Below are 12,749 nucleotides of genomic sequence, written 5' to 3'. Positions count from 1 at the left end.
ACAAACATGCACACACCCCCCACTCCCCACACGCACTCCCTCCCACACAGAACCCCCCACTCACACGCCCCCAGACACCACACACACATATGCACACACACACCCATACACACAAGCCCCCACTCACACTCCCAAACATGCACACACACATCCCCCGCCCACACCCCACAAACGCACTCCCCACACCGAAACCCCCCCCACTCCTGCAGGGACTGATTTTGCCTTTCTTAGTTTGCTTGTTGGTGGAAGCTTATAAATTACTTAGTATTTACATTTTCTTTAATTTACTTTTTATAATCACTTTATTCACTTTGCTTTTTACTGACCACGCCGTTTCAGTCAGCTTTATTTGCTGTGTGTTCGTTTTTGTTCTCCAGATGTATTTACTTTGTGGTCCTTTTTAGGAACTTTTTTGTTGCTGTTGTTTTTCCGGGGTTTTTAGATTCCCTATACACCCTGTAGACATCCCATAGGGATGTATGGCAACCAATAGACACCGAACAGCAATCCAGGGACCCTTCACAGAGACCCGTATCGACCTTGTAGTGACCCAGAGATGCCCATAACAAGCCCCAGTGACACATAGAGACCCCAGAGTGACCCCCGCCACTGCTCCATGCCGACCCGTAGCACCCCATGGACACCCTCCACTTCCCCGTGATGTCCTATGGACCCACAACTCATGCCCCGTGGTGGTTTCTGTTCTCCTCAGGTTGACCTTTGAAAGCTTTCAATCACAGCAGAAACTGCAACAAGGAAACTACACTAATAAAAATAGTGCTTTTATGCTAATTGATTCCTGATGGTGCAACAGTTCCTACTGCACCTGAGAAGTGATGAGCCCACTTGGAAAAAAGTTTTGGAGATGGAAGCAAAAGAAGTAAATTTAATCCAGGCAAAGCGCAGGACTAAGAAAGGGAGCCAGAATTCTGTGGGGTTTTTTTATCTTCCAAGTCCTCCACTGGTGGCACACAACTGCACAACTCTGCTTTGATTTGTACACTGCATGGTTTTCCTTTTCATAAAGCTGAGACATCTACAATGTCTCTGTGCTGTCCAAAGGCCTTTACAAAGTCACAGTGGCAGCTGGGGATGCTCAGAGCATCATTCCTGATTAGTTCATGTTGTGACCCTCTCACACCTGCTCTACGTATTCTCCATTTTCCTCCCTGAGGATACCTAAGAGCTTGGTTGTTGAACCCAGGACAGAGAATAAAGGCAAACATTTTCAGCCTCACACTGTTGTGATAAAGTTTTACAGCAGAGGGTATTGATGATATTGTAGGCAGAGATTAGAACAGGATTGAGAAGCAATAAATCTGTCCCACTATCCGCTGATCATATTTATGGTGCAGAAATGAGCCTTGCAACTCTTTCAAGGGCAAGCAAGACTTGGCTAGGGGGAGCCACTTTGTTGACAAAGAAGCTAGAAAGTAATTTCAGTGCAAGGAGACACCACGTGCAGCTGCCTGGTTTTGCAGGTCTAAGGTCAGCTTTTGTTGCTCTGAAAAACATGACAGAGTAGCTGACCAAATGCTGCAATGCTAATAATTCAGCTATGTTTTTAACCTAATCTATAGATACTATGTTTTAACATAATCAGGTTTTGTGTCTGATTCTGTGTTTGCATTACAGGAATATTCCAGCAAATGAATTCAGTGTTTGCCAGAATACTGAAAATATAGGTGGAAAGTTATTTTTTAAACTCAGGTACACCAATTTTTTTTTTTTTTTGCTGTGATTTTCATTCTAAGATTTTAATTCACTGCAATAAAGACAGAATGGACCATTTTGGCCAGGAAAAACACCTATTTAGATAATATTAACACCCACAGTGTTGTGGGTGCTGTGCATTTTTATAAAGCTCATATCTATAAATAAACACTCTTCATGTATAAATATAAGTATTTGTATACAAAATTTATACCAAATCTAATAGCATTTTATATACTAGGTACATTAAAAAAAAAACCTGGAAAACTCACAAATTAAGAGAAATAACAAAACTCATGAAAATGCTTGTTTTAAATTAATGGTTTCATTTTATGTGTTATCATCAGCAGAGTTCAGAGCCAGGCAGATTTTTCTGCAGTGTGGTGTTTATGGGTTGTTTATATTTTGTTAGATTTTTTCCTTCATGTCCCTTCCTTTTGAATTTCAATTAATCACTACATTCCCATGGGAAACTATTTTCTAGGGAACAGCTCTTTCACAACCAGTGATCCCAGCCAAACTCCACTGCAAATTAGTTTTGCTGCTGTTTCTTTTACAGGTACAACTGGACAGCTTCTAACCTGTTGGTATATTTGTTGTTTCAGAACTTTGTTTTCAGGTAAAATTTTACCTGATGCAGTTTGGAGTAGGATTGGATTATGTACTTCTAACTAGGTTTCAAGTGACCATTGTCAAACCTCACTTCCATAATTTTGAAAAGGGAGACACAAGTCTTCCATTCAAAAATTCAGGATTAAGTCTCTAGATCTGTGACTGAACACAGGGCATACTCTTCAGTTAGCTTCATCAGGAATTGTATTTCTAGAAAAACCATGTATCTTTATGGAAGTAGAAGGATGGACTCTATGTTTTAGATTGAAATCCAAGTACTAAATCATGCCTAAAGATGCATCTGATTAATACTTGTCTCTTGAAGCTTCCTAACTCCAGTCTGAGATACCACCTTGTCATTCTTCTCCAGATCCTTTTTGCTGCACAATTTTGGCCATGTTTAAGCTATCTTGCAGTTTGAGGGAACAGTTTGAAGATGGGAGATAACATTCAAACTAAAGGTCTTCTGGTGATACAGGTAGCAGCAGCCTGAAATAGTACAACCCACTGTGTGTTGCTAGGCTGCTTTGTCATGTTGACTTACTCTCATTGGCCTCATCTGAGGAGCATGATTGTGGTAAGGTAATAGTAGCTGCCTCTTGCGGTGGAGATGAGCCTTCAGATAATGCCTTTCACATTGCAAAAACATGGGGTCAGCTTTTAAAGGCATTTAAGCACACCAAGATTTGGACAGGCAGAAATGAGATTTTAAAAATTCATTAGGTACCTCCTTTAGATATTTAGAAGCTTTTGAAAAGTCCACTTATGGTCTGCCTGGCTAAATACACCTTAAAAGTAAGGTCCTCAGGGCAGGACAGACTACTGTTTGCAAGCAATTGGTTTCTCAAATGCTGATATTTCCCTCCCATTTGTAAGTCACCCAGAAATACGGCACTTTTTAACAACAGCAAAAAAAATAATAAAATTATTTAAAATAGGTTGGTGAGCAGCTTTGTGCACATTTTTGGGTTATGAATTGCCATTTGTCAGCTGTTTGTAGTAAATATTTGGTTGACTCTTTGATGTAGGGTTGGTGCTTGGCTTCCTAAATAATAAGTTCTGCATTATTTTCCTGGAATAGATGATGTAACTTTATAAACGACTTCTGTTTCTTTCCATAATGAATTTTCAACATACAATACATTTTGTTTGTTTTGTTTAAAAGGACTTCAGTAAGTGGGGCTTAAATTAGCTGTTTGAAATCAGTTATACAGACAGCTCTTTAGTCCTGCAAATACTAGTAAAACCTCATTAGCAAAGGCACAGGGGCAGAGTAATTTTAAACATTTTTCCTTTCTTTTGCTAAATGTTCTACATTTTACGGTTTATGACTACCTTTCTCAGTTCTGTACAAACATCAGCTTAAGTAGTGTCCAGAGACTGCTGACAACTGGGAAGCCTGGTGTTTGTCACCCATTTTTACAGTGGGAAACACCTCGACAAAGACACACAGAGGTCCTACACTGAGGTAACTGCAAGAACAGGCTGAGCCTGCAGTAACTAGTGCCATACCTGCCGAGGTCAGGCTGCTGTGCTGTTGTGTGGTGCATAAAATGCTGCTGGTAGGTCTCTGATAACAGTCACGTAGTAATATTCTGCTGAGAGTCTTTAAATTTTCTCAGTGTGTTAGCTTCCCACATTTTTGGAAAGTGGTCAGGAGACAGTAATTCTCATCCTTTAAAACTAAAAAACTAAAAATGTTTTATTATTTTAAAAATAGTCCTTTAGCAGATCAGAAAGCATAACCTCTTTTTACATCACACGTAGAGAAGATAAATCATAGGATGCCTTAATTTATAAGTACCCATTATATTCCAGCTTTATTGCCAGTGTCTATTTACACATTTCCCACAAAGAAATTAAAATAGAAGAACATATTGTTCCCCAGACTTGTTGATTGACTTACTGATTTATGAGCTTGGTTTCTGAGACTCAACCAGAGCCTTTCCCATTGCACCGCACTAAGAGTCATGAAAATAATGGAACAGAAATAACACATGGCTAAGCCATGCATGCTTTCTGTTTAAGCAATGTCAGGCGGACCTTGAAATATTTGAATCTCTAAACTCTGAAATCTCCAGCAAACCACACAGGAAACAGTTGTTCTACACCAACAAGACACGGAAGAAACCTGGTGTTAAAAAGAACCATCCATTTATGTTTCTTTCAGCGCTAACTATTAAATTAACTTAAACACAGAACATTGAGAAAATGCATGCTGACATTGAAGGATTTGAATTTGAATTCCATGGTAAAGTAACCTTTAGGTACCACTCTGCTTTCAGATATGTTGGAGGAAATGTAGAGTAGATACCCTGTGCAATCCATCCTGTTTACTTTGCCTACAGCGTATACACCATTCCAGGCCACGTCTTTTCTCTTTTTTCTTTTTTTTTTCAGTACTTAGCAGTGTGTACTTTTACTATGTAGTTTTTCCTGCAGGTAATGCCTATTTATTTTTAGCACAGCTAATGGTGTGCTTACTTACAACATACCAGGCCTGTCTTCTGAATAAGGGGAATGACTCATATTCATTAAAATGAATCTTGATGCATTTGGCTACTCATACAAAACAGAGGTGCATAGTGTCGGGGAATTAGAGGACACAGAATTCATTAATCCATGAGGTGGCAGTGATGCCAAGCAGAGACAGGCATAAATTTCTCATATGTCTTCGTGAGAAAGTGATTTTTTTTGGGGAAAAGAAAAGAAGCCTGTAATTTTTTTAATATTTGACTCTTGGAGGGAGGTTGAAAAGAAAAAGGGATTGTGTAAATCAAGCCGATAGGTATTTTTAAGAAGAATTTAATTCATGTGACCTGTTTGTATTTTTAATTTAATTTTGAATTTTGGTAATCCTTCAGACTCTTCTGATTCAGTAATTTCTTTGCTTTGGAATGATTTTGCCTAGCAACATTTGCACTGGTGAACAGACTGAGAACAAAATCCATTATACGAGTAGCAGCAAGAGATGACATCAGCTTTATTCTACTTGGTGATTTTGATTGTGTGTGGGCTGCGTGCAAGTCATCCCCTTCTGTTTAAAATAATGGTGTGGCCAATACAAATAGTTGCTGATGTTGATACTTGGGGAAAGCAGAGGAAGGGACAGAGAGAGCAAGTTCTCTATGTAACTTTTATCTAAGAAAAACACAGCTCTTGACACAGCCTTTCTTCTAGGACCAACCACCCACTGACTTCAACAGGAGTTTGCAGTGTGCAAGGGAGATGAAAGTGGTCCAGCGCTTTGAAACTGGGATGTATTCCATAGTGCCAGTCCTTCAAGGCGCTGTTAGTGTGGGAGAGGGTCATCTTCACACACTGGTGGTTGTATTACATCTACTGAAACAGAATGTTTGCCTCAGTTAACTTTTATGCCAAACACATGGTATTTTATAAAGATGACTGGCTTGTATAGCCCTCTCATGTCCTGCAGTAGCTATCACAATATGTTCACTGTTGGTATATTTTAATATAGACAAAATAATACATAATCACTAATAATTTGCATGTAAGTAGCACATTTTATGCAGTGTCTGGTAGGCTTATTACTAATCTGAATTGACTGGGTTTTCCAAGTCTCTTCTGAGACAAGTAAGTGAAAGCTGACGTTTACAAAGTTGGAGGGTTGAAGTTAGACAACTAAATCAGTGCTGAAGGCTCAGAAAGAGCATTTCTGTATTAAAAAATTCTGAGTCCCTGCAATTTCAAATATCTACAGTATTATGCAAGTCATACAGCAAGTCAGTGATAATGACAATAATAATAATGACAATGATAATAATAATAAAGAAGATGTGTGAGAGAAAAAGCCCTCTTGCTCAGATTCAAATTGCTCATATTCATATCAATCAAGCAATTACCATTTGCTACAATAATTATAACTCAAGAGCAGGTTACATCACAAATCCCACTGGTTTCCTGTTGGACTTCATTGATGACACCTCAGACCTGCTACAAGGGTCATTTGTATAAGAAATTTTCCAGCTCGAGTTTTTTGGTTGTAGTAACAACTTTGGGAATCTTCATTTGATCTTTGTGTCCCAATGCATCTGCAGGTACAGTGTTGATGGGATGGCTATGCAGGAAAATAACATACATTGTGGACAGAAACCACCCGTGCTCTTCTGTACTTCCCTGCACTACAGGGAAATGCAAAGCTGAGGAAGAACAGGCTGAATGTGAGCTATGCAGCAGTATGATGACAGTGGTGGTGAGCTCTGACACGTGGAAGTCACTTCTGCTGTGCGTAATGCTGAACCAAGCTGTGCAGCTTTCCTACTGGTACCTAAGATTTACCTCTGGAGCTTGCATTTCATTCAGCTTCTACTGGCTAAGCCAAGGTGCTTCTGGTCTAACAAATACATAGGCAGTGGCATATAACTCAGTGTCTTCAAAGTCTCCTTTATCCTGAAGGATAATTGTTTTTATTATTTTAAATTATGTAATAATGCCAAGACACTGCAGTAATGGATCTCCTAAAACACACACGCTGTAATAATGATTCCCCTTTTATTATGTCTCTAGAATGCTTAAACTAATAATCTCTGGAAAGCCTTCCCTGCACCAGATGCAGCTAGCGAATGGTTTTATTGTTATTCCCCATCCTACCAGCATCTAATCCATGAAGCCAGGAAAGACTGTCCAGAGAAGAAGCAAATCAGCATTGATCACTGAGGGATTAATTTCTAACAGAGTGGATAAATCCCCACTGTCTCTCCTAATGTTCTTCCTGGCCCAAGGCACCCTGACGAACCACTGGCCTCCTTCCAACTCACTGTGAAAGGAATTCAGAAACACAGTGAGATGATTCAAGGGAATAGTCTCATCCATTGCACCCAGACTGCTTAATTTTATTCAAAAGCCCAACACCAGCTCCCACTGCCAAATCTGTCTTGCTGAGATATACATGAGCCGAAGTTGAGTCTGATTATGTGTCAAGGACGATAGCAAATCTGTTTCAGCTGAAACTGTGAAATATCAGGAGTTGGCTAGGAGTGGTGTTAGGTCCATCTCCCCTCTCCTGGTGCACTCCCACCAAAATCAGGTTCCTTCATTTCAGTCTTAGCCTCTGGCAGACATGTTGCCTATGCCAAACGTTACCTTGGGAAAGAGGAGCTGTACAGACCTATTTGCCTCCAAAATGTGAGCAGGTGATGGCTACAACTTGAGAAAACATTACCTCTGTTCTGCAGGAACTGGGCCAATGCTGGATGCCCTAGAAGTTGTTGAGGGTGTCTGGCACTGGAGCTGGCTTTGGGTGACATTGCTGAAATGGGTGCTGCAGAACAGTGTGCCCCATCGAGTCTTCAAATGTGTGCAGCAGCGCTGCATACAGAAAGATGTTAGGGATAGATGTTATTCCAAGGAGTCTGCTTCTCCATTTTGGCCTTAGCATTGTTATATGTGACTTAGAAATTAGGGATTTCCAGGAAATGGAAAGATCAAGATTTTTGTAAGAGGACAAAAAAGTGCTAGAAGTAAAACTGCCCTGCAGCTGTAACTCAATTTTAATAAATTCATAGCACTTTTTATGAGACTGTACTTGAGCCTTTTTTTCTTCCTTGGGTTTGGCGATGAGTCTTTAGAAATTTTGTGAGTCTAAGGCTTTTCTTTATTTTTTTTTCTCTCTGACCTTTGTGAGTATATTGGAAAGCAAAAAGTCCTCTGAACAAAGTGGTTTGTCTAAAAGACTGATATTTGAGTGAAGCTGAAAGCTAGACATTTATAACAGCAATTCTAGTCATACTATCAAAAAATAAATAAGGAGATCGTCTTCAGCTATAAGGCCCTCCTAGAAGAGTCTACTGTTCCTAACTGTCCTACCAAAACCACTGCATAATAGATGATATGATGTGATATGATATATAGATACATAAAAACATATGGAGAGAGGAATTTGGATAAAACTGCACCCTTTATAAGGCACACCACCATCTGAATCTTTCTCAGTGAGAAAATGCCATTTACATTATGATAGGCCAAGATTTCCCAGCCTAGTCATGGAAGCATGGGAAAAAATGCTCAAACTGTAGAAACACAAGGGGGACAGGACCTTCATAAATTTCTCTGGCTTGTGTTAAAGAATGCAGTTATCCTTTTAATACTGAAATTGGGACTGTCAAAAAAATCTCAGAACCTGTCTCTTGGAAGTTAAAAGCTATGACCAGGCTAAATTAGGAAAGCACAGAGCAGCCTTCGTGAGAGAAATGTTTGGCTCAGAGACACCACAGGCTCTTGAGCCAGTTACCCCTATTACGCTTAAAAGCACGGATGTGTTTTCCTCCTCCCACATACACACTGACATTGCTGAAAATATTTGTTTAGCCCAGTTGCTGCTGATGATTTTTCCTTGCCTAGCCACTGTGGACCAGTACATCTGTTTCATAATTAACAGTTGTTGCTCTTTCAGGCTCAGAAGTAGTCAGGGATAATTGGGGAAATGTGCTAAACTGGCCCTATTATATCAAGTCTATTATGACTGGGCTATTGCAACTTTACACTTCTGTTTTTCCTGGGATGCTCTTAGCTGAGAGTTTGAGGTCCAGAGGGCTGGACACACAGTGATGTATTTGGCCCATACTGGACAGCAAGGCAGAGCACTGCTTTTGTTTGCAGCTAACCTTCTTAAAACAATAGCCTATCCATTTCTGGGGGGATCACAGCTCATACACAAATAGGATGGCATGACAGTGAGAGGCCAAAGGGACAGCCTGCTCTCTATAAATTCATTGGGGGTGGTAAACACAAAAGGAGGAGAGAAGCTATTTAAGCTACAGAACAATGTTGGCACAAGAACAAATGGGTCTGAATTGGTCATGAATAAATGTAAGCTGGAAATTAGAAGAATATTTCTAACCCTCAGCACAGTGAGGCTTGGGAACAGCCTTCCCGTTGGGGGCAAGAAACCTAACTGGTTTTAAGATGGAACTTGATAAATTTATGAAAAGGATTATATGTTGTGGTTGCCTAAGACAGCAGGGGACTGGACACAATGACGCAAGATGTCTTTTCCAATACTATGTTCTTTACAGTAAAAGCAACAATTACTCTTTCATATGTGTGTTTTTCAGGGCCTTCTTTTCCAGTCTAGGGCTGCATTTCTATTCATGACCACGTTGAAAGAATGTAGGTTCAAATGTTGACTCAACCTGGCAGCTGTCTTCACCAGAGAGTGGTGCTGTGTTGTGACCATGCTGCAAATGATTCTGAGAACGAAACATAGCCCTGATTTATTTTTTTTTAAAAAATATATTATTTTTTGCAACTTGAAAATGACAGAGCTTTTAATTCTTACAGTGCTCTCACTGATGCAGAGACTGCTTTGCAAATTTGGCACAACTTGTCATCAGGAAAAGCCTAAAACTGGAATAATAAGGAAATTCCCAATCAGGGAATCAGGGTGAAGGTGCATTGGCAAACTGTTTTGGGCAGTTTAAAGAGCTTATCACACACTGTATATCTGGACGATGTGATAAAAATAGTTGCTCATGCTCATAAATTGAAACTATTGCGCAGCAATGTTAAAGACGTCTGTATTAGCCAACTGAAATTCAAAAGCAATATTTAACATCAGGATTTCTATGTAACAAATGTAAGACAAGCCCATCATATGTATTTATTTTTTTCAGTAGGAAATAGTGGTGATATCATTTCAGTATCTGTTAATTTGTTTCAGGAAATGCAGTTATCACATTTTTTTCATGCTAAGGCACGAACTAGGGATAGCAAAGATATTTCCTTAATCCTATCAGACTTCCTTCAAATTATGGCTATGTTCAATACTGTGAAAATCACATTACCTGAATGTCAGGAGTTGTGCAACAATGCGTTCTTACAAACACTTTAACTGTTGGGTAGAGCTTCAGTTCAAAAAGAAGGAAGATTATCACTCCTTAGAGGAACTTCCAATTATATATTGGTTATTTCCTGAACAAACTATTTACGATTCCAAAATGGTCACTTCAGCCTCTTTTGGCGAGAACTGTTCTTCACGCTTACAGTATTCTTCACCCATACAGGCATAACTGGCTTCAGATGTATTTTTCATGGCAAGATAGCTCGCCTGTCTCAGTGTCCTGATCTGGCCAAGAGTCAATAAACAATTTTGACAATAGCAGAGGTCTCTCTCTTTCTGGTGACTTCCCCTGCGAGTAATGCAGTCCAGCAAACCCATGTCACATATGATACCTCATTAACCACTTCAGAAATTTTAGATGGTTCCACATTTTAGTTAATCATCATCCTCTCATTGAGCAGTGTTTGATGTGGTTGCTTAGCTGGCATTTGTGATCTCTATTTTGGAAAGTCTGTGAAAGCTTCTTGAAAAATTTTGAAGGTGATTAGTCTTATTTCTCTATCTGCCAGTTGTGCCATTCATATATCAGGGATAATGATATTTACCTCCTTTGTAAAGTACTTCGAGGTGCAGCAAATGAAAAGAAGCAAATGAAAGAGAATGTGATTAGCTGTTACTTTACATTATAAATACAACTGGTTGTTTCAGAGCTGGATTAACTCAAATCTGGAGTTCTATAAAACTTTATTAAATCAAGAAGGCAGGTAATCATTTTACAAACACTATCTTCTACAAGTCTATGTTCACTCTTCACACAGATGAATTCCAGATGCTTCTTCAAAAAAGCTGCACAGTGCTTTATCTCACAGAACCTGCTGTTCAAAAATGCCAAGGAAAAGACGTCTTCCAAGTACTAAGGGCCAAGCAAGTAAAGATATTTGTTGGATAGTGACAGTCCATATGGACCAATTCCAAAGGAAGTGTCTCAAAAAGTAATGGACTGCACCAGACCTCTGAGCCATTTTTGTCTGTAAGACCATTCATTAGAAGCAATAATGACAGCCAGAGCAAAAAAAATATTCAAATATGTCAAGTTGACTTGTGCACTAGGAAATCATTCACCAAAGAATCATATTATTAAGAATGCAGATTTTACACCAGGAAGGAATGTAAATTGCCATATAGTATTGCAGTATAAGCAGTAGTTGTGTATGACTAATTTCCATGCCAAAGTGCAAAGTACTCTTTTATGATGTCCAGAAAAAAAATCAGTTAAAAGCCCTGGGCATTAACATAACCTTTCTGATTGGCTCAGTGGTGCTGTATCTCATTTCCTGGCTTCAAGGTGGGTACTTAGATCTGTGCATTTCTAGACATTTTTTCTATAAACTCAGTTACTGTTACTACCTTTATATTTGGTTGAGTTTCTGTTTGCAGGCTACCTACAGTTACAATACTTTATTTACATTAGTAACTAAAGTACTCACAGGCCACGGAAGTGTCAAAAGTTGTATGGTGAGAGTAACATTACTGGTTTCAGTAAGATGATGCAATCTTACTGGCTGGCATTAATGTCTTCATCAGCTTTTGCACTTTTACAAACAAACATACTGATGCACAAGGAATGTGGGATTTACCATAGCAGATTGGCTCAGTGATACATCAAGTGCAGGATGGACACTCTGGTGAGGACACAATATTATCCTCATTATTTAGAGGACAATGAGGTTTGATCCTGCTTTTATTGGAGTTAAAGGTGAAATGCCATGTGACAACTGAACTATAATTCACCCTGTCAAGTGCACAATGCCAGAGTGGGAACTGAGCGGTGTCATAAAATCAGTTATTTATTTTTTTTAAATCGAGAGATAGTATTGAATTCTCTGACCTCCAGCAGCAACAAATTGCAGAGGCAGGAAGAAGAAGCAGGCATGTTTTAGCTGGTATGTTTTCATTGTCAGGTTTCCATATCTGTGGCAGAAGGCTAAAAAGCAGAATGTGCATCCATTTAAAAACAAGACATGTGAAGTACTTTTCCTTACATGCTTTCTTTGTAAGGCAATCTCTTTTGCAAATTTAAAGCAAGTGAATTTCTGTATAGTTTGGGATTGTATCCTGGTGGAAGGAAAAGATGAAATCAATGTGATATACAGAACTATTTGGACAAGCTCTATCAACTTTTGGAATTCATATGACATTAGCAAGCAGGCAGCAGCCAGAGGTTTTTCCCTTTAAATGCTGTTTTGTGCCACTTGTAACTCACAGAAAGTATTAAACTGGTGTAACAAGGTGATTTGAATAGAAAATAGAAAATAGAAAATGTTAGAATAGAAAATAGAAAATAGAAAAGGTTAATATTTTTCTTTATTAATCAACATCCTGTATTTATTATTAAGGACATTGCCTGCTGACAGATCTCAGCTGCAGATTTTTTGAGGTGATACTGTTGCTTGTTTTCAAAACAGCAAGTGAACAGACAAGAGAATAAGTGCTTTCCCTGTATTTTGAACACTATTACTTGCCCCAAATTTCACAGTAGCATCATTTCTGTCTGTGTGTCTACTAAGCAGAAACAGCATACTTTTTAATACAGCTTAACAGTTGTCACTTGTGTGATGATGTGAGT

Source organism: Neopsephotus bourkii, unplaced genomic scaffold (genome assembly GCF_033783945.1).
Source record: "Neopsephotus bourkii isolate Nb327-2 ecotype Australia unplaced genomic scaffold, CSIRO-AGI_Nbou_v1 NB_547, whole genome shotgun sequence".
Classification (NCBI taxonomy): domain Eukaryota; kingdom Metazoa; phylum Chordata; class Aves; order Psittaciformes; family Psittacidae; genus Neopsephotus; species Neopsephotus bourkii.
The sequence above is the reverse complement of the archived record's forward strand: the minus strand, read 5'-3'. Positions refer to the sequence as shown.